The sequence below is a fragment of the Meleagris gallopavo genome, chromosome 24 (genome assembly GCF_905368555.1).
Source record: "Meleagris gallopavo chromosome 24, MGAL_WU_HG_1.1, whole genome shotgun sequence".
Classification (NCBI taxonomy): domain Eukaryota; kingdom Metazoa; phylum Chordata; class Aves; order Galliformes; family Phasianidae; genus Meleagris; species Meleagris gallopavo.
Genome location: NC_139427.1, coordinates 1795626 through 1821844, shown reverse-complemented (window position 1 = coordinate 1821844; position 26219 = coordinate 1795626). Strand labels below are relative to the sequence as shown.

The window sequence follows — 26219 nt, the reverse complement described above, 5'->3', positions numbered from 1 at the left end:
TGTAAAAACTTCATTTCAGATGGAAAAAGTAGAGCAAGGTGCAAGTTTCTGCACAGCTGGAGCACAGCTACAGCGCTGGAGAAACATCTGCATCGAGCACAGAGCCCTTGCAAGTCAGCAAGCCTCTATCAAAACAGCCCCCTGGGCAACTGCCTGGAGAGCTCATCCTTGGTCAAGTATTTGTTTTCAAGGAGGAGCTTTGACACCCACGCTGTAGTGTTTGCCTTCAGCCTTTCTGTGTCTCCCCTCCTCCCGTGAGCGGATTGCTGTGAGAACATCTTGCTGCTTCCTTCGCTTCTGCTGCGCCAAACACCCATCGGTGCAATGCTGAAAAGGAACAGAGAAAGGGGCTGGAAGCACTTTAATTACTGTGAGTTTTGTTTTGTGTTCATTGCTTCCTATGATACGGTAACTTCTTCTCTTTCCCTCTGCAAGCATGGTGTTTCTATTTATCACGAGGAAACCAGAGCAGCAAATTAGAGAGGGAAAGGGAGCAACTGCATTGCTCTATTTGTAAGCAAAACTGGCAGTGTATGCAGAGGAGCAACAGTTTCTGTTGGAAGCAAGTAATGGATTTTCTCCCTGCTGAACTCCTTTAGTCCTTCACTTTCACTTCCTGTTCTTCATTTGCTTTTAAAAGATTGCTCAAGCTCTTGCCAAGCTTAGAAGAGTTGAGTGCTATTATTCCCATTTACAGAGAAAAAAAAAATGTAGATGGAGAGAAGCTTCTACCTGTGAACGTTGGTCGATCCCATTCTTTTTAATACTGAAAATCTGTTAAGGAAAATGAGGTGCAGAGTCAGACCCCGCTTGGGCTCCAGGGATCACTGAGCAGCTGTGGGCAGCACTGCACACCATGAGCTGGGGCAGCTTCCAGAACTGGAGCTCCTGGTGGTGGGAAGGGTTCTGTTTACATGAAGTAACATTCCCTCAATCACCTTTTCCATTTAATTTTCTGTGCTTTGTGCTGCCTGCTAGGGATCGTTAAGCAATACTCCTGTTATCACTGCATATCACTTAGTGTGCTTTGCTCTAATAAGCTTTTGTAAATAAAACCCAGAGAGATGAAAAGGCCAACGCCTGATTACGAGCTACCAATTTTGTCTCATTAAGTTCTTATAAGGGAAAAAAGTAAATAGAATCTTTATCAATCTCACACACTTACAGCTCTGAAGAGAGAGCTTTCCACATTCATTAGGAAGGATGCTGAGAACAGAGATGTATTTGCAGGCACTTCTGCCTTATGAAGTTGCTAAGGGATGTTTTACTGATGATCGGCCGTTACTTCAATCAAGAGATGAGAAGGCAAAGATGGAAACCAAAGGAATCATAAAATATTCAAAGGCTGTGGTTGGAAGGGGCCAATACACAATGCTGTGCCATATTTGCTCTTCAGATGCTTATATTGATGGTCTTCCCGCATACTAAGATAGGAATAGCTTTAGTACTGGAACTTACTGCATTTCTATTTCAGTAGCTGTTGTGTAGAATTATTGATAAATGTGGAAAAATGTAACAGAGGAATTGTGTGGTCAGGCTGAGTGGACATCTATCTGCTGATCAACAGCATCTTGCCTGTCATTTTGTATTTCTTTACTTCTCACAAGAGAACCAGCCTAGAAATAGATATCATTTACTTCGGTGCCCATCTTTTTTTCATCCGTACCATCCTGAATTATGTTATTAGAATCATCAGTTTAAAGGACAAAATGACTATTGTGGCCAATTTCTGTAACTATTTCAATTGAGGGCTCTGTGAGAGCTCAGCAGGCAGAACTTCAGCTCTCACTCAGTGAATGGGGGAAAGTTTTCTGTTGCACATATTTTCTTAAAATTCAGGGTTATATCTGCCCCCAAAATTGGGGCAAATTTTTGCAATTAGCAAAAGCTGGCCAACTCTGGCAGACCCTGGAATTTACATCAGGTATTTGAAATGGGAGGCAAGGCTGATAGCCTGCATGTGTATGCTTGCTTTCTTTGCTACTCATTGTACTTCTTTTAATACATGAAATGCGTAAAATCCACCAGGTTTTTCCACCTTTCATCCTATACCCTCCTTTTGTTTCACGCCTCCGTACTCCAGCTTCAGTGTTTTCTCCTTTCTTCACAAAGACAAGCAATTCACTCATTCATCAGGCAAATTCATGGAACAAATGAGTAGAGATGACTTAGTCAACTCATTTCTTGTGGGCGTCACCGCGCAAGTGGATGATTTAAAAAATAACTAATAGCATTTTCTTTTGGAGAAGATAACACAGATATTTTTTTTTTCCTCTTTGCTTTTCGCAGTTCTATTTAGTCTTTATTTTTACCTAGGCTTCAAAGCTTTAACTCCTATCATTTCTGATCACCCTTCCCTTTGCCCTGCTCAGGAACAGCAGCAGCCATCCTCACGGGGTACAGCAGCACAGAGCTTCACCTTGGCCCATTCTTTTGACTACTGGACAGAATTCATCCATTAACATCAGCTGAATGAATCCTACACTCCCCAGATGGCATCATCCTGTTGGCATTTCCAACCTCTGCTGGTATTTGAATCATTCTTCTGGTGTGCTGTTGGCTGAGTCCTGCCAAGCACTCTGTGCCTATGGGCTGCCCTGTCTGTGCCTTGCTGGGAAGGCCCAGCTCTGCTCAGCTGCACTGCTGCCTGGGCTGCATTTCCTGCAGCATCCCAGCCATGCTCTCCTCCTGCAGCCCGTGTGCTTCCCACAGCCACAGCCTCTCTGTGCTATTCTCTGTGATCTTTGCACCATGCTGTGCCATTTGCCTCCTCCTGTTCAAAAGCTTTGGTGCCGGGATGTGCTGTAGTATGTGCAGCTGATGTTACAGACACATGGAAAAGGGCTTTGTGAAGCAATGCAGCTGTGGGTTCTGCCGTGCCCAGTGGTACTCAGGGTCTGGAGGGCTGGTCTTCGTGCTGTGCGTTGTGCTAAAAAATCCGTTGGGCTGCTGGGTGGGGATGCACAGCCAGCAGCACCTCTGAGCACAGCAGCAGGGATGCATCGACACACTGATGGCAAAGGCACAAGTGTCAGATTTAAATACGTGGAGCTAAACAATACACCATTTTAATTCACAGGCAACTTAAGATTCTTCTTCTTCAGTAAAAGAAATGTTTGCGAGGAGCAGCGCCCTTATCAGTAGATGCAATAGCTCCACCTTTGGGTCCTGGAACAAAATGCGCTTTGGCCACAACTTTTCCCCCGGTTTTTTGTGTAGCAGACTTATCTGCTGCATTGATGAAGATTTAATATGAATAGTAAAACTGGGGAGGGGGGAGGAACTGCTGCAGTGCTGAAGTAGCCTATCACAGGGTAGAAGCAATGGCAGGTCCATAGCTATCATGTACATGATGTCTTGATGCTGGTAGTCAGATGGTAAGCACAGAATGCAGAGCCAAAGTCAGACTGAAGGCAATATCCGAACCCAGATTTAGGCTAGGGTGGATTTTTCCACCTCTAATTCTTAATTTTGCATCTGGTAATAATTTATGCTAATGTTATGCATTTGACCAGACGCGTTGTAATTAGAGAGATTAGCTGCATGAATATGAGCCAGGTTTTTTTTCCTGCTGAAAGCAGGTTTTGAACCTTTCACTTGCAGAATCTGCATGCCTGAGACTGCATCAGATGAGTGCTGTGCAAATAAAACCACCACATCTGCATGCTTCTGTGCTCACAGGCATGGCTATCAGACTGAGATCCCCTACGTGCCCATAGGGCAGTCAGGCACCTGCATGGGGCAGTGGTTGTGTCTACATGCCTTCATGCAGCTGTCGTGCTGGCGGTGTGTCTGCATGCTCTCGGTGATGCACTGATGTCTGGTTGTATTTGCATGGCTGTATCTAGAGACAGCGCTCCTGTACACACAAATATTTATCATACTTGCTTAATAATGAGATCCCTATACAATTGTGTACATGAGAGTGTTTGCCCAAATACCAATGAAGTTTAAAAAAAATATCCAGTCGAAGTAATCAGATACTTCCTGAATGCATTGACAATAATAAGCGTGAGATTCTAGACCAGAACACTTATTCCCTCTAGAAAACAAAACAAAAGGAAGAGCTCCAAATAACCAAGTAAATGAAGTAAAAATGCGTTTTGCTTTCATATGTGCAAGGTGAAATCTAAACTTTGCTGGCTCTTACTCCTTTCCCGTGGTGTAGGAGACTGGAGCTTGCTAATCACAGCAAGATAAAGCAGAGAGATCTGCTAACAAGCCTTCAAACTGACAGCAGGTTTGGCAGGGTTGCTGTGCTGCTGTGTTGAAGATCTTTAAACTTCAGGGGTCATTATCCTCTGACCTTGAAAAAAAAACCCTACCAGATATCCATATGGGCTGGCTGCACAGGTCTCACTTAATTGGATGCACAGGTGTGCAGAGGAGCAGCTGACACTGCTTGATGGACTGGCTGCACAGCTGCAGATGCTCTCTCAGCTTTGATGTGCCATTAGAGAACCAGGGACAGCTTGCACCGCGTCCATCTCAGGGATGGCTTCAGCCTCATCTCCTACAGAATGCCACTCGAAAATCTCCCCTGGGCTCCAGCAGGCTTCAAAGCAGACAGGGCAGAATTCTCTTCGTGGTGGCATTTGTGCAAATGTAAATGTTGCCCTGACTTTGATCCTCTGCATGCAATGACCTGAAGTTTAGCAACCTGCAAAACACTTCTTTGCATTTCATGTTTGCATCCAGCTTTATGAACTGATCCCTTTACACTCAGACTCAATGCTCCTGGAAGTGCAGTCCTGCAGTACTATTATCTTTCAGTCTGCTTAGCTCTCAGCAAGGTCATTTCCTCACCCTTCATACGTCCTGTCATTCTCCCTTTCCATGCTTGCTTTGATGCAATTGATTTCACTTCTGTTTCTCCAGTCTCCAAAGGGTTTTTCTCAGATCCTGCCAAACATGCTGTAGTCAGTCATGCACCTCTTAACGTTTTCCAGCTAGGCTCTTGTTACGACCCTTTAATTGAAAAGGCTCCTAAGAGGTAGCACTGTATGCAAGTGTAATTGAAATATCTATTTTTTTTTTTTTCCTTGAGGTTCACTTGCATATAATGCTTAAAGGAACAAAATCAGTGAAGGCGGGTTTGGCCTATCCATTCCCTGCCACGTATCTTAGATCCAGTGACAAGAGGTGAGGATGTGAGTATCCGCAGCCATACAAGGAGGTGGACTCCCTGGGGCAGAAAGGACACAGCCCAGACCTGGATGGCTCTGCCTTACACCAGCCCTGTTCTTTTTGGATCCCGTGGGTTCTGACACCGGCAGACCAAGCACAGTTCTGATACCACAGAAACTTGTCTGATCAGCACTGCGGCCTCATCCACATCTTCTCAACCCCGTCGGAGTCTCCTTGAGGCACATGGAGGGCTGGGAGCTGCCAACAGCTCTTGGATCGGGCTGCCAGCACGGGGCAGTGCTGCGGATCAGCCCTGAGACATTTTTCATGGCCTTCATTCTCCTCCCAGAGCTCTGTGGGTTCTGTTCCCTATTTCTGTGCCTGAGTGCAGAGCACCAGGCAGATGGACAGTGGCACACTGATAACTTGAAGTCCCCATGCAAAGTAGGTAGCAGCTTCGAGCTGTGACACAGCCTGGCCCTGCCAAGTGCCACGGCTTCCCTGAGAGCACGGTGCTGCCAGCTCTCCCACCGTGATGGCTGCACCCTCGGGGAGATGTCCAGGTAATTGCTCTGTGTGCAGCCCTTCGTTAGTGGCGCTTCCGGATTGTGTCCATCAGATCTGCTTATTGGCTGAGTTATCAATACAGGGCAGCAGGGTGACACGCCAGCTAACAAGATGTCTTGAGAGAATTCCCTTGTAGGAGGGGGAGGAGGGAGGGAGGAGGGAGCAAGCGATGCTGCTTCCAAAAGATTTCTTCAGGGGAAAAAAGAAAGCAAATGAAGTGGAATGAAAGCTGCAAAAAGAAACACCCCTGATAGTTTGCTAGTGAATACTGCTTTTCATTTGGAACCAAGAGGGAGGTTCAGGATGGGAGCGGAATGAGGGACACACAAGTGTAGGTGCCATCCCAGGGAGATTTCAAAGAACATCTTGAATGGAAGAATTTATGTGATTAGCTGGAATTACACAAAGATGCACAAACAACCTTGGCAAAATGGCATAGAGCAAAAAGAAAGAAGAAACAATCCAGTGCTTCAGCGTCTGATGCTATTTTGTCTTTTAATGTTTGTTTTCTGCACAGTGCCAGCAATTCCTGTCATCTCTGGTGCACGTTGCCAAGTCTATTATTTGGGATGATTCCTGCTTTAAATATTTTTAGCTGTAGCGGATCTTTAATCACGGGGAGATTGTTTTCAGGAATGATTACTTTATGTGCATCCAAAAGCATATCTGATCCAAATCATTTGTGATCCTTTTGTAGCCAAAGGACAAAATGGGAAGGATGGGGCAAACTCAAAGGCCACTGAGGGAAAGAATGTTCTTTTTGAATGAGGTGACTGATCTCTGCCCTCTGCTCAGCCCTTCTGGGGTTTAGGACTAATAGTGGCACATTTGGCCTGCAGCCAGAGAAAAAGGTCCATTCTTTGAACTCTACAGTCTACTGTAGAGTCCAATTCATTCCATTCAGTGTTTGTCTGCAGCATGTTTATGATAAGCAAAACAAATCATAAATACAGGAAAGGCTTCTTAATATTCCAGTCTATCTGCTCTTTTAAAAGAAGCAATAATTTTTTTGATGTTAGAGAATGAGATATCCAGCTGTATGTGAGCTTCCATTGACTTCACCAAGGACACAGCAAGCAGGACAGCAGCACGGTACAATCCAGTTGTATTTTCCTATTTCATTCCTAAGATCCAAGGGTAAAACTGTCCCACTTTGAAAAATGCCACTAAGAATTTAAGAGCTGAATGAGCTGCTCAGGTTTCCCTCCCGCGTGGGGCAATTCTCAACCAGTATGTGGTGGAATCTGAGCACAGAGCTGGCATGAACCTCACAGCCCTCAGTGTGCTGAATGCTGCTAACAATGCTGCCTCCGTAGGAAGGCTTGGAGTTTCAGATAAGCACAAAACCTCAGATGATTATCTGAATCAATTTTGCAATGCAAAATTAATATGAAAACTTAACAAGAGGGCAGCTTTCCCAACAGCCTCTCCCCACAGCTCCTATTGATTATTATTTGTATTAAGGGAGCTCCTGTAGTTTCCTACTGAAATTAAACCCGGGCATTTTTCATGCTCAAGCTTTATAATCTATAGCTGGGACTTACAAACTGAAACGTGCACACAACACGCATTCACAGGGCTTTCTGCTGCTGACAGAGTAACAAAGATTAAGAGTTTGTAATTAAAGAAAAACTAATCCAAGTTAACTTTCAAAGTAGATTAACGACATGGCATTACAGCGTGGGGTGCAGCTGCCCTGCTGCTCTGTGGGCAGAGAGCTGAGCAGTCTGATGTGCAGGTAACCTGACTGCTCTCTTCCTCTCTACGTGGAATTAACATCGCTTCAGTCATGTCTGTGCATGTGCCCATGAGGATAAATGGGGTTTAAGTACATCGTTCTAAATTTACATCGTTAGTTAATTAGGATCAACTTTGCTAAGAATCTTGGCATTTCTCTGGAGGAAACCCTGGGCAGAGCAGGGAGACCTGCTACCCGTGCTACTCATTCACCAGCCAAGAATGTCTTTTCTGCTCTGGAAACCAGATGTTCTTCCATGGTATATTGTAGTGTTTCGCCGTCTGTCCTTCTCTCAGCCTTTTGATATCAACCATAACATGAAAAAAGAAGGAAGAAAAAAGCTCCATGGGATATCTGGTGCTTTCCAGACAGCGAGCTCTGGCTCAAGGTGGGTGCAGCACAGATCCAGCAGCTGGCTCTTGCTGCAGCTCTGTTTGCTCTGGGCACATCCCTGATCACAGCCATGTCCATGACATCCCAGTGCTGCCACCTCTGCAGAACACTGTGGCCCTGAGCCCCATGAGCTCCCAACCTCACCGCATTAAGTGTGCCCAGCTCTCTGTAGTGGTAACTCAGGCAACCCTGTGTGGTCCTTCTGTGCTCTCCATATCTGCCCCTATCTAACAGCAGCTGATCTTCCCTTGCTTAGGGCGCTGCCTGCTCGCAGCTGGCCTCTTTACTGCAAATAGAACATTACAACAATGGATAGGACCGCGCTAATTACAGCAAATTAGCTTTGGTAACACTTGCAACCAAACATACAAGCAGGCTCTGAAAGAGGTTAGCTGCTCCTTGCTGGCTGAATGGAGAGGGATGATGTGTGCATCCTCACACCCTGGTGTAGAACCACAGCACAGAGCTGCTAAGAGGCATTGCTTGGGATGGAAATGTACAGTGCAATGGATTTGGTAACTTTGGAAGAGAAGGAATTGGAAAGGTAGTATGTGATACAGGCTAAAATGATGCACGTCGCATTTCTGCTTCTGCTCTTCTTGCAATCTTGTTTTCATTGCCCAGTTTCTTGCTGGGTTGGATATCTACCTGTCTCAGGAAATAAATAAGTGTGACTGAGACAATCTTCTGGGTAATGTGGGTTCCCATCAACTCTAAGTAAAAATTATATATATCAGGGGGAGTTTACTTTTCATAAATCTTACGTACTGGATGGTTCCAAACATGCTTTACCTTGCTTAGAATGGAGAAAGCATCCACACAAGTGAATGTGGTTGATGTAACAAGCATGTGGGGGCAAGGACTGCTGTTTTCCTTGGTCTTCCTGGCATCATTTCTTGTTGTATCTTTAGACACTGCCAAAATAAACACAGTTGCATCTTGATGAGCAGAACTGGAGTACACAAGCTGCCCTGGGTCAGCACTGAGCTGCAACAGAAGAGCTGGGAAGAAAAACATTGTTCCTTGCTTGAATAACCACCTGATGTGTATTTGGTACTTAGAAAGTGCCAGAAAAAAGCAAAGAAACACTGTGTGAAGTACTGCTGGTATCACTGGGTCCACGTGAGCGTCTCTCAAGCTGAATGTTAAATTGCAAGCATAATCACGCACTTAAAATCTAAGGTGCTGTATACATGTGTTGAGAAGATGGCTCTAATGAAATTGGCCCCAGGAGCATAATTCATATTTCAGTATTCATTACTCTCCTTGCTTTCGTGATTATACTAATCCCAAGCAGGAGGAAGGGAGAGACGGCTGAGGCAATCCTGCCAGTGATCTGTATTTGAATATCTATGTGGATATAGGAGTGTGGGCTGACATGAAACAAGTATTAAATACAGCCAACAACCCCAAAGCAAACCCAAAATGGATGAAAGCGTTTTGTTTGCATTTCTTGCTCCCTTTTTCCTTTTATGACTTTGGAGCTTTTCTGTGGCACTGCAAAAGCAAGCGAGATGGGCTCCAAGAAGGAGCTACGCTGTTTGCACAGGAGCTAACCCGGTGTGATCCACGACTTGGTTGCTCCCACATCACTCTGATGACAGAGCCCATTAATGCACTAATTACAGTACAAGGGAAAGGAGCCCTGCTGAGCGAGGAGCCCAGGGCTGGAAGAGGGGAAACAGAACCCGGTTTCATTGCTCAGCTCTTGCAAGGCAACTACAGAAATCCAAGGCAGTACATATCTGTGGGAGCACCACACACCGTTTGTTTTTCTCTCTTCTCTTATTTAAATCACTTCCAGCTTCTAGTTAGGAAACAGAGCGGTAAGACAGCAACCAATCTCCCACCACCAACAGCGGGTAGCGGCGTAAAATTTACTGAGCGAATATCAGTTGGATTGCAAGCTTTTAAGGGTAGGCAGGAGATATTCAGAGTCTCCAAAGGGATTTATAACGCTGCCAGTTTTTGTGATTCCATCAGTACAAGTCTCTCAATATTTACTGTTTGTTCTTAAGGCTGCATTTCTTGCGGAGATGCGATTACATGTGAATCGCAGCATTATGCATTTGCTTCTTTACAAAAAGGAATATTTCTAACCCTCGTAGATTTAGAGAAAAAATGGAAAATATGCCTGGTCTGTACCCTGTACCCTGGGGCAAATAGAAAGAAATTCAAACTCTAAGTCTAAAGATATCCCATAAATTTAATCAGACTTTGCATACGTCCTGGACGCACGGTAGCCTTAGCCTCAATGGCATGGAATAGAGGTGCAGCAGAGCAGTGCCAGCCAGCTCTCCCACCAGCACCAGCGCTGCTGGTGGCTCAGACCTGCTCCTAAAATGCCCCCCAGCCCACATTGCTTATCGCCCCGCAGCCACAACCTCTCCCCAGCCAGGCTGCTGGTAGCCAGCCTAGCAGTGTGCTGAGCTACAGGTCTTCTCACCCTCTGCCATTGCAACTATCTCCTCTAATGTAATTGTTCCCCATCCAGAACATTTTTGCTTACTTATAGTCTGTGGAAATATTAAAGTTGATTAAACACATATGCTGCTGGTAGATAGCTCCTCTGATTGCATATGGAGCGATAAAAGGTTAGCTAAGGAGGACAAAATAGAACACAATACTCTGCTAATGCAAAGAACCAGCAGCTGAGAAATGCCAAGTCTGTGACAGGGGGAAGACACCCACACTCAACAAGAAGACTCCTCTGTGTATGAGAGGGGTAATGTGGGGGGAGGAATGGCATCCAGGCCAGCACTTCTTACCTCTTCTTTTGGCAGAGATGTCCTGAGCTGCACAGTTGCTATGCTTGGAGTCAGTTGGGCCAGGTCTGCATGGTCTCAATTTTGAATGAAGAGCAAATGCGGAGAGATGTCAAACACAGGCATATGCCAGACAGATCTGATCTGTCCATCTGTCTGTTTGCCTATGTATCCATATGTCTAGCCATCCATTTATTCCTATATTTATTTGCTTGCCTTACATACGTCTTCTCTCAATCCTGCCTGAACAAACGGAGCCAGGGAGGCCATATTACCAACAAGACAGCTTCCCTGCACCCTGAGATGGTTGGGCAAGTTCTGGGGTGAACACAAAGCCACCCCCACCTGACACAGCTGCCTTAAGGCTGAGGGTAGTTTGGTATTGGTGTTCCAAACACCAGGCACTGCAAATAGCCAAGTCTATTTCTATATCTACTGCAGCTCTGGACCTGAAGAGAACCATGGAGAAAAGTTTGAAGACCTTTCTGGATAAAAAAGTTCATCCTCCAAGGCTTTCAAAGGATGTTATTTAACTCGTATGCAATCTAACAAAAAGCAAAGCTCTTCCCTCATTCCCTGACCTCACAGACCAGATGCAAACTGCTGAAGGTGGTCATCTCCTCACCACAAACAAATGTATCTTTATGCATCTTAAAAGCATTAGGAAGGCTGCTAGGTGAAAGGGACAGGAATAGCATCTGCTTTCACAGCGTAATGGCCTGTATTCTATCTGGGGAAAAAGCATGCGTTTTCTAATTTGCAGAAGTCACAATCTAAAATGCTTTAAAATATACTTATTTCTCCCCTTTTCCTGCTATGGAAAAAGTGCTGAGGTAGATTTTTCTTTGCCCATAAACAGGATGCGTTTTATCATTGTGCCAGGCACGCTGCAAAGCTTTGCAAAGCAAAGAGTGGAAGTCAGGGAATGACAAAAGCTTCACAGATTGAATTTGCTCACTTGTATACAAGAGGGAAAGAATAGGAGAATGTTGGCATGGAACGAGGTCTTTAATCGTAAGAAAAAGTGCAGGAAGCTGCAGAGGTAGGGACAAATTTTAAATAACTAATAACTCACCAAAAAAGTTCTTGAGTACGCTCTCTTTGCTCAGAGTTGCTTCCCTTCTCATCAGCATCTCTGCCCACTTGCTTTTTGCTGACAGTTGCAGCAGAAGTTGCACAGAAGATCCAGGTCCCTTTCCTGCTTCTTCCCCCTCAGCTCACTGGGACTGCACTGCCCAGCTCTGAGTCCCTGCATGGCTTTACATTTGCCCACCTTGACCCATGTTTTCTGCCCACATAGACTTCTGTTGGCCTGGCCATCCCTTGGGGCTGTTTATTTTTTAATATATGTCTGCATGGTGCCTGGTGCAAGGGTCAGGCCTGGGGTCTGTAACTGCAGCTGTAAATAACAGAAGTATCTGGATCTCACAGCCAGGAAACAGCCTGCCATGGGGATTCCCTTCTGCAAGGTTTACTTTCCCTTTGCAGGACTTTTCCCACGCAGAAGGCCATGGCAGTCTGTGAGGAGCTCGGGTGGAGCTATGGTTCAGTTATACATCCATGACTTCCAAAAACAAGACTGCTCAGATGGGATCACTGCTCTGAGCTCTGCGTATTCATGCCCTCCCCCGGTGCTTTGCCCATCAGAGACTACAAATTAGTTTCCCCCTTTCCAAGATGGGCCCTTGCAGAACACATGATGGGGCTCCGACTCAGCCCTTGGAGAAATTGAAAACTCCTCCTGACCATCTATCTTGCTGTGGTGCACGAATAGATGATGAGTAGATCCTATTCCAGTTCCTTCTCTGCCCATCCATCACCTGCTCTGCCACCTGCTGTCCCCATAACCAAGAGAACAGAGACAGATGAGAGAGCCAGACAGACAAATGGGCAAGGACAGACAGAGGGATGTGCTCCTGTGTTTTTTGCCTCTCAGTACCATTTGAATAAGGGATACCCAGTGGAAATGGAACTAATTTCTCTTGATGGAAAATCTTCCTATTAATGTGGGTCTTTTTCTCATAGGGATTTGCAGATATCTCTTGAGAACAGCATCTACACAGCCACAGTGAGCAAGGCAGCTAAAGCAGGAATCGTTAACCAAAGGTATTGGTGGGAATAACAGATTCCATAGAATATTTCTGTACTGTTATGAGACAGCCTGTGCCACTCAGTGCACAGAGAGCAGGGATGACGTCTCTGTACAAAAAAAACCTTGTAGCCCCATGTCTCACTCATATACTTCTAAGGAATCTATCACAGATAAGATTGAAAGCCTTCACAGAACCAAATATCCACAGCATTGGTTGTCCTCAGGACGTCCACGGGCAGCAGCTCTCGCAGCAGTTTGCAGAAGCAGACACTGCAGAAGCAGACACTCCAATGCATTGCCCCTCGTGCCAATTGCTGCCTTGCACTGTGTAGAGCTGACCAAAACCATCCCTGGCAGCCCTCTCATTTATGATCTTGGATCAACACTGCCTGCAGCAGGGAGAACTGTGCCTTCCTTGGCTGTTGTCAGAGAAACTGTGACAGAGCATTTCTTTCCTGACAGCCGGATCTCTCCCAGAGAAACCACTGCTGAGTTTCTTATCGCCCAAGGAAGATCTGCTCTCATGCCAAGAGCTTGTGTAAGAGGAACTGTAAGGGCACCATCTGGAGCCCCTGCAGCCATGGCAGCAGCAGAGACATCGAGCTGCACTGATTTGCAATGAAAGCACTGTTTGATTTCAGAAGAGAGAAGGGGAATTCACCACCACACCGTGATGGGGGTGTTGTCCCAGATGCCAGAACAGCGCACAGCAGCACAAGCTGAGAGTGCCAGTTCCCAAACACATCGATTCCAACAGTTGCAGGAGGAAATTGTCCCCATCCTGTAGCTCTGTCCCTCATGTCTTGTGCAGTTCTCCCAGGTCAGCTCCGAGCTCCTCGCTACGCACTGCTGCTCCCATCACTGCTAACACATATCGACATAATGGAGAATCTCCCCCCTCGTTTAACTTGGCAGAAAATATTACACTGTTGTTAGCAGTCTCCAGGCAGTGAGTTCCATTCGTAAGCTCATCTGTCACCTTCCAAGGTGTGAAGACATGGAGAATCTGAATTCTTCTTGCTCAATGGGTTTTTGAATGAGGCAGAAGAGTTTTTGTTCATTCGGTGTTGGAAATCCTGTGCTGTGCTTTTTGGTGCATGCCAATTTCCTGGAAGTTCCATGGAACCATCCAACACTGTTCCCCCCTCCCCCCCAGGATGTTGTCTCTTCACACAACCTAAGGCGATGCTGTGCCAGCAGAGAACTGCTGTGTGTTTGCCCCATGGCTCTTGCTGAGGGAACTCAGTAGCCAGCAGCATGCCTGGGGACTGCAGAGAACAACGCACTGAGAAAGCAGATGGCATCCCCATGGTGCCAACAACTGGGCTGCACACTGCCAGTGCTCTCAAGCTGCCTCTCTTTCTCTCCTTGCTCAAGCTTTCTCAAACTCTTGCATCAAATCCTTTTCCAGGTGAACATCTCAGCATTAGCTGTATTTTCAGCCCTGAGTACCCAGTGCTGTAATAAACGTGGATATCTTCCAGCCCTCCGATCGCATTCAGTATGAAAGCCACACAAACATTAATTGTCTCTCTGTGTACTACTTCTGGATGCTTTACATGGGCTGTGATGAACTTAGTGGCTTGTTTGGCACCATCCAGATGAAGCAAGCTCATTGCCAGTTGAGCCTCTGGACATCTTTTGCCAGCAGATAATTAAACCTGTGCAAGATGGTCCTGGCAAATACCTGATCTAGCAGGAGATGCAGGCTACGTTCGTTGCAAGATTCATGAACTCTTCAACCTACAGAGATTCTCCATCAATAACATCTGAACCTCTCACCAGCACGAATGCTTTACTCTTCCTGCACTGCCACTGGCCAGAGGAGAATCATTCCCACTTCATAGGAAGAAGAGAATCATCAACATGTGGACTGACTTAGCACAGGGGGTGGGACCAGGAAATGAATCTGGTTCGTGTGATGGCAATTAGCTATTAACCTCTTTGAATGCACACACACACGGTTGTTGACGACATTTTAGGAGCTTTGCCTCGAAATGAAGTGAAACTGGCAATCTGTCAGCGTTTCAGGGTAAAATCAGGTGCTTTTTGTCCTGGTTAGTCACGCAATAGGACTTCATCATCACTTAAAGACTGTGAATTCCTTACACGTAATGTCCCACAAGCAAAGAGGACAGAAAGAGGTGAATTTCCCATTGCTGTGATGTACATTTCTGCCAGCCCCCCCTTGCTGCACTGGGGTATCTGAAGAGCTGAGAGCTTCTTTAGACCAACAGGAGCCAAGGACAGGCAGTGGTAGCAAAGACTGCAGTGATTTTAATACGGTGTTATGAAGAGGGAAAGAGAAATGTGCCTTTCTGCCTCAGCTGAAGGGAGGGTGGGAAAAGACAGCTCTCTCCTTCCCTAAACGAACCTATCTGCAACACTTCCATTTGAATCCAAATACTATCTGAGGTTTGGGATTCAGCAGCAAACTAGCTCTGAGTCCTTAATCCCAGCGCCTGATGTCTGGGGGTGTTGGGATTTGGAGCTAATTAATTCAGCCACCTGTAATTTTCACTCAGATGTTCTGTCTGCCTCTTCCTTAGATATATCATATGGTTTGGAAGCTGCAGACAATGCTGGCCTGAATCCTAATCCCTCGTATGTTGAGTTTTTTTCTATTTTTCCTTCTCTCTTTTTCTTCTTTTTTTTTTTTTAATGCTTTTTCTTGTTTCTTTTCTTCCATCCTTTCCCCACAGCCATCTCCCTCTTCTGATGCCTATTTAAAAAAGCAAAACCCCAAATATGTGACGTGCAGTGGGTGCTCTGGCTCTGCCCCATGGGTTCCCTGCAGGGCTGCCTGCACAGCGCCCATCCTGTTCTGCTTTCACTGAAGCACAAAACATTCAGCTCCTGTTGGGAACAAGACTTCAGGTGATAAATGTTGCAAGATCCAGAAAGCCCAGGAGTGCTGTCCTGATTTTTCTCCCTTGGCAGGAAAAGGATGGAAGAAGAATGAAAAGATAATTAGTTTGGAGTTTTCCGAAATGAAATGGAAAGGTTAGCTCATTGCCTTCTAATGCCAAGTGAGAGCTTGGGCTTAAACTGCAAGATTCTGCAGCCAGGGAATGTGTCTTCTCGCTTGTTCACAAAACACCCTCTGTTCTTTTGTGCCTGTAAAAATAATGGCTTGCAACAACTAAAGCTGGAGTCAGTTTTCCCACATCTGTAGAGCCTGGAGCTGCTATTTTTTTTATGGCTGCTTTTCATGTTCCATCATTGCCAAACAGACCTGGGGGCCCAGCTCTGCTGGGGGCTGCAGAGAGCAGCAGGAGGCAGCAGGCTGCTCACCCAGCTCTGTGCTGCTGCACGGGGTGGTTGCATGGAGGGTTGGAAGATGTCAGAGCAATGAGGAGAAAGTGTTATCGGATTGGTTACCTTTCCATCCAGCCTTAGGTACCTAATAGAGATGCACTAAACTGATCAATGACACAAGGTTCATCCTCTGCCCAGCCAGTGCCAGCAGGCTTGTGAGCTCTGTGTTTGTCTGTCTGTCTGAATTCCCAGATCTAATCCTTTTACCTGGATTTTATAAGGAAAAAGGATTAAGTTCTCTGGGGTTTCCTAGTTCAATCCCTGTTTTCCCATGCTGTTAAAGATATCTGCTGATAAAACATCCCCCAGCCCACATTTGTCATTTCACTTTGCATAAACATGCATCAGACTTAACATCACACAGCTGCGGGCTTCACGTGCTTTGGAGGTCTCTGTTGCAAAGAGGCCTTATTACTCCGTCCTGATTTCAGGTGTGCCTGATGGAGTGAGCTGTATACAAACCCCTCCATCTCCTTCAATCTTATAAACAGAGCCTCGTATTCTTGTCCCATGCAATCAGGCAGCAGAACTATAGTGTCTGGCACTGGCAGTTGATCATTAACATTGCTGTCCATGCTTGGATCCGTCTTGAGGACTCAGGTGGGGCACTTTGATACCAGCCTGGTCAGACTGCTAATGAACATAGCCCCTGTTTCCTGCAGAAATCTTTCTTTGGAGGGCACAGAGTCAACCCAGGTTGCTTCAATTGAAGGTCAAGAGACATCTGCAGTGGTGGCAACAAATAGGCCAAAAGGACCCTGGAGCTCATGGGCCATTGCTGTTTGAAGGAGATAAAGTTATAACTATTTAACATTCTTGGGTGTGAAATTAGAACGATCACTTAATCTCCTTAATCTCTGACTACAGGTCCAGCATGGGAATATGGATCTTAATTGGTATTTCCTTATCAATACACTCAAGTTGAGGGATTAAGGATAAGACTCTTAATGCAACCTGAATTTTTGGAAGATGTCCCTGATTTTAGTGGGATCAAAGAAGCATCTCTGGGGAGGAGTGATGGAACACGAGCGTCAGTTCTTGAGGTGGAAGCTCTGTGCCCACATGGTCACACCCGTGCTGTTGGTTCCCTGCACACCTAATGCATAGGCTGTGCAAAATGTCCCAAGGAATCAGTAACACGGGCAGGTAGGAAATGCAAATGTGGTGTGGCTTCATCCCCAGGCAGTTTTTCAGGCATTTTATTGGCATGACAGCGCTTTAAATGATGTTCCATAAAAAGATCCATCACCATGTGCATAAATGCACAAAGGATTCCTGTTGATGGCTCTATTTTATTTGTTATTTGAAGCGAAGGGCACAGTTCAAAACTTTGCTGAACGCTGATGAGAAGATGGGTTCCCTTAATGCATACCAAAAGGTGCATTACAACCACACATTGCATCTCCTCTGTCATCTCCTAAATACAGCATCACGAATTACTGTGCTAACACCAAACTCTTGCCATCCCATCCAACGAGGAGCAGCAACCTCACAATCAGCTGTTGGCTCTGCCAGGGTCACCCAAAGCAACAACAGGATATGGGGATTGGTGCATTTTTCCTCCAATTAAGTGCAAACTCAGAGTTCCTTGGAGCACATCAGCGAGCAGGAATGTCCTCTGTGCGACCCTGCCTGCCAGCACGCATCCGTGTCCATCTTCATTTACAGTGAAAGGTAAAATTTGTACCTTCTGTGGTTGAGAATGGGCAAAGAGGAGAGCAATAACAAAATCTGCAATTCTCTGCTGTTGTGGGAGCTCTGCGGATTTGTTCCCTCCCCGTCACCTCCAAGTTGCTTTTCTCCCTTCATTATGTCAGCTGTAAGAGTGTATCTCAGCCCTCCTTCCCCGCTGCCCCTGTTCCCAGGAGCTTTTCCTGCAAGGTTTGTGTATTTCATTCTTTCTTAACTGCAATTATGTCCTCTGCCTGACCATCAGCCCCAGCAGCTGAAGGGATGTGAGGATACAACCACACAGCGGGTTATTTCCATTGCCTCGTGCTCTCCCCTCACTAAAGGCTCTGGTTCCCAGCGCGTCCCTGCAGACCCCACTCACAGCCATGAGATAAATTCATAAATTCCTCACAAGAGCTGCTGTAGGAGCAAAGGCAGCTGTGCAGTGAGGAGGAGCAGACCCTATCTGTTCTGTAATCATCCCTTTGCAAATGAGAGCTGCGCACACAGAACCAGGAGCAGAGGTGATAAGGCCAACAGCCCCACTTGTTTTCATTTTTCATCTCTGCCAAGCAGGAAGATCACAAGATCTGTTGTGTCAGAACACATCCTCACTCTGGGATGCATCTTCTCTCTAACACACGTGGTGGTGAAGGCAGTGCCATACCCAGCCATGCACTGTGCCCTGCATCCCCATGCACCAGCCCTGCTGTCCTGCAGGACCACTGTGCATAAATTTACAGCCCAATTCCTGTCCTGCAGCCAGCAGCAGAGATGCGCTTTCTTCCTCAGCTCCAGCGGCTGAAAGATTAGAAAGAGAAGAGGTTATTTTATCCCTAGAGCACAAAGCATTGTACAGATGGTAGTGGGGACAAGAATGTGTATGTTACCAATGTCATTTATTAAGTGAAGGGCAAATTAGGAAAAACTCTTAACTCCCGAGACCAAACAGCATCAGGCAGGTGATCTGAAAGGGCTTCTGTTGAGTTTATTTATTAAAAATAGATATATGGAGCCAGGAGATGAGCTGTTCAAATGAAAAGCAACCTCTTTTTCCATACCCTTGTGACTGCCCCACTGTTTGTCAGTTGCTGCTATTTCATTGCCCTCCAAACTATTTACCCTTTTAAATTTTGGATGCAGCAAGAATTTTGAGACAAAAGTCCCCACACAGCAGAGAGCCTCGTGTAGCCAGTCAAAACAAAGCACAGCGTGCTGCACATCTAATTGCCAGCAAGATAAAAAAGGAGTTATTTGCACGGATATGCCATCAGTATTCACAAGCACCGGAGCTCGTGCTTCCCAGCAGAGACCATGCCTTGCAGAGAGCTTCAAACATTTCTATCCTGAGGAGTGAGGATCCTGTGCAACCCGAGCACCAACGCCTCTCTTGGCAGTGCTGTGTCGGGCATCCCAAAATTACCCAGCTGCTTCATCCTCCATGCCCAGCATAACATGGTGCTTAATTAAATATAGCATTTTCTCTTCCAAGGAACATTGCAGGAATAAACGGAACCCTTGGCCCCGATGAGCAGCCGTTCTGCCTGTGGTTATTAGCAGTGGGCTGCAGAATGAGCTCACTGTGTCACAGCCAGGCAGTTGGGTGGCTGCTGTAATGCAGTGGGCACAGCCAGGGCATGGGGCCAACTCAGAAGGTGACACACTGGGGCTCGGTACCAATGCAAGCAGTGATGGGCCGTGGTATGCAGGAGCAGTGCTGGGCTCAGCCTGCTAATATAGCTTTTTCTTCCCCATGAGGCACAGCATCATCTCCTGCCCTTACAAACCCAGTGGTTTCAGAGCATCGCAGCGATGCACACATGGAGCCATGAGCTGCTGCAGGCAGTTCTGGGCAGAGCCAGGATGCTGGGGTGCTCCTGTCTGAGCGGTGCGCTTCGGGAGGCTGCACTTAATTAAAACTGCAAGCTGGAACAATTAGCTGGGGCTGAAAATTTCCTACAGCCTCAGCTGTGTCTAACGGGTGTTTTCTAATCTCCCTATTTATCTTATTGTCAACCTCGCTATCAATTAAAACAATTTTCCAGACTTTGATGGGTCCATTTGGAAACGACTCAGATAACAATAGAATCATTTAACTTTTCTTTTGTGAAGCTTAATTTGCCTGCACCTTCTTATCAATGCTCGCCAGTATTAGGAGCAGTTTGTGCTCTGCTCTCAGAGTTGGCGTATGGCAGAGGATGAGGCTCAGTACCAGCACACCAAGGGCACAAGCATCTGCAAGAGCTGTGGTGTCTCCAGGTCGTGCTGACAGTTGCCATCAGCTGAGGAACGACGTGCAGTAGTCTGAGGCCAGGGAACAGCTGAGGTACAGAGCCTTTGAAGTCTGGAAATCGGTTTTCTTCAAAAAGAAAAAAGCTTCCTATCAGCTTACAGCCGCAAACACGAGCAGTGGTGGCTTTCTCCTGCAGTCACAGTTCAAATCCAGAGTGAGAGTTAAGGAACAACTGGTGTGTGATGCTCAGTCAGTCACAAAGCAGACGGAGGTCCATTTTTTGCTGGTCAGGCAAGGGGCACCTAATTGAATTGGCACCGTTGAGAAGCTGCAGTGCCTGTTCAGGGTGTCACAAATTTCCACTGATGCAAGGAGGAACTGCAAAATAAAGCAGTGTGAGCTGCATAGCTTCTGCCAATGCATCCCCATGTCCGTGTGTCCCCATACCCCAATGTCCCATGTCCCTGTGTCCCCATGTCCCTGTGTCTCCATGTCCATCTGCCCAGCAGGGAGCAGCCCTCACTATGTGCAATGCAGCAAGGCTGGCAGTGCTGATGCACGTGGCTTTATTTCTGTAATCCAATACAGATCCTGTTCTTTCACACAAGGAGCCGGGCAGGCAGAACAAAGCCGCAGTGCCTGCTGCCCTCAGGCAGTGCCCAGAGCTTTGCTGCAGGACAGCAGCTCTGCTGGGGCCGTCCGCTTCCACCTCAGTGTTTGATTCAATCACTGTGAATAAACTGCAGGAAGAGCTGACCTTCGCAGTGACCCCTCCTGCACAAAGCTCACGTTCCAGCTGAGAGCTGCATTTTTGTTTTTAGCATGAGTTTTACGCACTCTAATTAAATCAGGGAGCTGGTTTAATAATCCTGGTTGGCTCAGGCAGCTGAAGCGGTTCGTTCACAGTTGCTTTATTAATGCAGCAGTAATCTCCAGGTTGGGAGTTCACCTCCTTGTTCATTCAGCCAAGTCTTTGGGAATGGGGATAAATGTGAAGGCAGCAGCTTTGCTCTGGCTCTAATGTGCTGTGGTTGGAAAGAAGCAGCAGCACTGTGCACAAAGCTGAAGCAAGGATGGAGCAAGGGAACAGCACTGATTGTTTCCATCAGACTTCTCTATGAACCTATTTTGTATTTCCACAGCACCCAGCAGAGTCCAGCTCCATTAAGTCATGAATCTGAGCTCCTGGGCATCCACTCTAGTTAATAAATCTGTTGTCACCTGTTGATGGCTGAAAGCAAGCTTAGCAAAACTCTGACTGTGTTCTGAGTTGGATATCACATTTTTCCATAAGTTTTAAGTACAGGACTCTGCCTATTGAATGTCCTCTGCATGGCCTGGATTTATCATGGAATTCTCTGTAAAAACAATGTACTCATCCCATGATGATGCTGTTTGCACTGACTGGGGTGTAACCCAGGAGCCACGCAGCTCCCACTGACAGCTCCACACATCAACATTGGCACGAGCAGGAGGAGAATCAGTCCCCTGTGTATGTTCAAGGTATAGGATGAAACGTGCTTCAAAATGCTGCATAACGTACAAGCTGGCAAGTATTCATGCTGGTTGGATTTCTCTTAGTTCCCTAAAATATATAAAGGGTTAGAGACACAAAAAGGAGAAATACGCTTTACTCAATATATGGAAAATATATGAGAAATGACTTGGAGGCAGATATATCTTCTCAGATGGCATTGCTTTCTTAGTGAAACATCAGACATCTCGGCTGCTGCAGAGCACTGTTGCATTGGCACGAGTGAAGCTGCCATGATTTACAGCAGCCAACGATGCAGCCTTTACTGCAGCCTCAGATTGATCCCCCTGGAGGAAAACAGAGAAGTTTGGAAAGCTGAGGCAGTTTGTTGTGAGTGTGTATTGGGTGAGGAAAACTTCCAGAAACTCAGATAAAGAAAAACACTGAAGTGAGGCAAAGATGAGTAATTGACGATCGTAACTGTGATTAGAAGGTGTAATTACAATTAGCTGCACAAGAGTGTTAATCATGGAAATAATTACATGTCAGCTTTTTCCAAAAGAAAAGGGAACGTAATTAAGTGGCCCAAATGGGTGACAAAAACACACCAAGCAATGATGTTGGCAGGAGGGAACGGAATGCTCAGGGGATGCATCCAGAGGGTATTTGTCAGTGCCTCCGGGGCGAGAGAAGCACGCAGTCAATCTCCTATCTCTAACAACGAGCTGCTTGGGTTGATTGAACCAGATCCTTTCTTCGGTCTTTTCCCCCTTTTCCTGCAGCATTTACTCCCAGCTCCAGCTGCCGCTGTGGGAATCAAACCCTGCAGCCTCAGGAGTGGGTCATTGTGCCACAGGATATCTGTCAGAAAAACAGCCGCCCATTCTCTTACACACACATCGTGAATTATAAAAAGCTCTCTTTGGGGAGCGCGGGTGGCAGGTCCTGTAATTTATCTTGCATGAAATGAGCTTGTTTGAATGGACTGGAAAAGCCAAGCCATTAATTTAGAATAGCTTCTGGACTCTGCAGAGCTGCAATTTCATTCTGCATATCCACTGCAGTAAAAATTATGGGATTTTAATACCGTTTCCTTTATTTTCTTCCATGTCGTCCTGCTGCAGGTTCAGCACTGCTGAGCACTTCCTTATCCCATTGCCATGTGTGAGCCATGGAGTGAGTTTGTTCAACGTAAATCCTCTTCTTTAAACTCATTAAAGTCTGCGAAGCCTCTGTAAGAGTCATTTGACAAACTCCCCTGAGTGGCAAAGTAGTGTTTATTACGATTATTATTACTATTATTATTTTTCTCTCAGCTCCATCTGTAATGTAAACACCATTATGTTTTAATTATCTGTTTGAAAAAGAGATTTAAAAGCGAATCCCGCAGGAACCCGGGCAGCATACACAATGGGATCCCCCTGAGAGCTGCCTGCTGGGTGAGCACAGGAGGCAGTGATGCTCTGAAGGGAACACAGCTCAGCAGCACAGCCGCCCACACCACCACCCTGTCCCATGGCAGTGGGTCTGAGTGCTCCAGAAGCGTGTTTTGTTCCTCTTGTTGCATTCGCAGCATTAGGGGAAGGAAAAATGCTGGAAAAACAACCCACCTTTCTTCAGCTTTCATAAAGAGATTGCCACCCATTCAGCAGAGCAGGGTCTCCAAGGAGCAGCATCCTGGTTGCCATGGTGCCCAGCCTCAGCCCTGCGGTGCCCAGCAGGAGCTCCACAGCTGCACATCACCAGCTCTGCTGGCTCTGCTGCTCCCCTTCTCCTCCCTCCCTCCTCAGCAGCCCTGCCCTGCATCAGCAACAGGGATCTCTGCACCAAGGACTGTTTTCCAATGGGCAGCTTTTGGTTTGGAGGGGGACATTTGGACTCACCCCAGTAAAGGAAACGGGAAGGATAATTCAGGAAAACAGGGCGTGCAAATGAATTCATGAATTAAAGACACTGCCGAAAGGAGAGGAAGGCTTTGGGAATGAAGTCAGATCAAAAACAAGACAGGAACAAATTGTTGCAAAACCATTTCTCTCACTTCTTAAGCCTGAAGTAAACTCATCTTGGTGACCCCTTTTTCATACCCTTGCATGAGGACAAACCTATTTGCCAGTCCTCCTCCACAATGCAATCACACCACTGTTTAATGTTCTGCATTTTCCATTATCACTAATCTGAGCTGAAGGGCAGAGCTCAGGCTGCTCCCAGCCCTTTCTCAGCAGCGCTTCTGCCTGCACAAGAAGGAGCAGCGCCTGCACAGCCCTCACCCTGCCCTCATCTAACGCTGATTGCAGCTCCCAGCGATGCACGACTGTCTTCAGAACTGCAAAACTCTCCTTCCTGCACTGCACAGACCTCAGCAGTCCCCCAGGAGAAGCGCTGTAACATCATGGGACGGCCTCAAAATCTGAAGATCCTGCACTGAGGTCCTCCTGCGCTCTGCAAACCCAGAGTTCCTGTGGGAGGAAAGAGGCTGAGAAGACATGAGATGAGAATATTAACACCCCAGGGTTACCAAATACAAAAAAAATTGATTTTTAATAACTCTAACCATCTCTTCAGCTTTCATTAGTCCCTTCTTTGGCTTTATGGTGCTGGGCATGAAGAATATGAGGATTTGAAGAATTAACTGAGTTAATGAGGGCTGATTATTAATGTTCAGAGCTCAATAAAAAAGGGAGAGAGAGAAATAAAACACAAAAAATGAACTGAAAATAAGGGCAATCTTTCATTCCCCCAAAATGAGATACATTGAATTATCGCTATACTTAAGGCTGAAGCACCGAAGGAATGGAAATAAATACCATCCGTTAGCTACTGAAGGACCTGTGAAATTCACTGCAAGCAGATGTCCGAGTCAGGGGAAGAGGGTGATAATTAGGAAGCAGCACTCAGGACTGCTGCTGAGGCTTCAGGCCACTTCTCTGGGGTCAGCACGTAGAGCCTTGAGCACTGCAAGCAGCTCATCGGAGCAGGAGAACCCGCTCTGTATTTGGAACCCACTTGGAGCTCAGCACCTCTAATGGCTTTAGTGTTTGCTCCAGCAGAAGGCCCATTCCTGGGCACCTTCAAATACCTGCCCACCAATTCCTCACCTCCTATGAGTGCTGTGCAGCAGAACCATTGGGTTCTCCCACGTGTTCAGGTTGCAGAGTCTTTAGGGGAGGAATTCCCTGTGGAAGCCTGAACTCAGCCCAGTTACAACAACAGCTCAGACCTGACAAACAGAAATCCACACCTTCCTCCGTCCCAGTGCCCTCACCAGCTTCACCCTCACCAGAAAAGCAAAGCACTTTACTGATCTGCATGGAAAGAACTACATAATTGACTGTCATCGTGCCTTCACCATGGGTGGGATCGTCCAGGATTGTCAGGGCTAATGGTAATTGATGTTTCCTTTCACACCTGCTCTCTTTCCTGCTTTATTAAGCCTCTGCAAACACTGCTGTCTCTGGGGAAGCAGTGGGAGTGGAGGAGGAAACCTATGGAAGAGAACAATTCCGGTTGTTCGGCGCAGCGCTTTGCTAAATTGCATTCAGCCTCTTTTGCACAGTAATAAAGTGTTGTCTGAAAGGCGGCATGGAGTTTTAATTTTCTCATTGTCAATGGATGCTGTAATCAAGTAATTAACAAAGTGCAGGAGATAGTCATTTAAAGCAAGCCAAGAAAGCCAGCACACAGAGCAGATGCTTGGGAGAGCGAACAACTTTTATTTGCGCTCCTCCGGAACTGGAGACCTTTTTAGTACTTAGAAGATGGAGGAATCACGTTTGGATAACAGCAGTAGCTACAAGGAGGAGAGTGCTTTGTTTTGCTCTCCAACCCCTTAAATTTCCCAGTTCCATTCCTCTGCATTGCCCCACTCCAGCAGTGGGTGCCTTATGGGGTGGATCCTCACATCTGAGATCGTTTCCCACCAACCAGGGGACACTGATCTCTGCTTCTTCTCCCACAGCCTCCATGGTTCTACCCATCCCAGCACTCTTCACTGTGAGGTGAGGGGTTGAGGGGTGTTTTAGGGTGAGGGGATGTCATCTATTTACAGGTATTTCATCCTTAGTGGTCGTTGACCAAAAAAAACAGTGTGGAGGAAGAGAGGTGCTGGTTTTTATGCAGGAAATGCCTTCGGAAATCTGGGAACCCAGCAAACAATTACAGCAGTGGAAGGATAATGGAGATTTAGAGATGCAAGAGCGCTGACAAAGGCTAAGCCTGACCCATTTATCTCCCAGCCCCTCTCAGAATATTTAGCAGGAGCAAAGAAGCACCTTGCAAAATTGGAATGGGTGAATTTAAACCAAGGCCTCTTCTGTTCTGGCTTTTTAATCTCACATCCCAGGGATACTTCCCTCCCTATCCCCAAATGTGGAGTCCTCTTCATCTCCAGATAAACATCACCTGCCTGTCCGCACCTCCAGGCTCTGGACTGGAATGGTTTTGCTTAATGGACATCCTTTAACTAGGAAGGGATTCCATCCCCCAGGCTGCAGACAGGGAATGCAGACAGTGGGAGCACTGTGGGGCTTGGGGAGTTGGTATGTGGACCAAAGTGAACTCAGTGAAATATTGCACATCCCAGCACTGTTCCTCCTGCTGTTTGCTGCTGTGAAGCTCCTTTGATTATCAGACTCCATTTAAAAGTACTTGTTTGCTTTATACCTCATTAACCGAGAAAGAAATTGCCCAACAGAGGCCATAATTTTATGGTCCTGACCTGTGAATGCTCTGTACTTATATGGCCTGGAGGAAACCATCAAGGTTTGCAGTAGTATTTATGGTATGATGGTGTTTAAAGGCCCCAGCTGAGAACAAGACCTACAGCACCGGGTCCTATGCAGACA

At 46.4% G+C, this 26219-nt stretch overlaps 1 long non-coding RNA gene across 3 annotated transcripts; it reads left to right on the top strand.

The window, feature by feature from the left end:
* LOC146542835 (uncharacterized) lies at positions 1–24955 on the top strand. Of its 3 annotated transcripts, none has more exons than XR_014887979.1 (3): positions 1–370; positions 2373–2528; positions 22503–24955. It is a non-coding gene; the product is annotated as an uncharacterized LOC146542835 (long non-coding RNA). The 3 variants fall into 3 exon arrangements; XR_014887981.1 differs by lacking the exon at positions 22503–24955 and adding an exon at positions 5048–9251; XR_014887980.1 differs by lacking the exon at positions 2373–2528.
* Positions 24956–26219: the final 1264 nt, after the last annotated feature.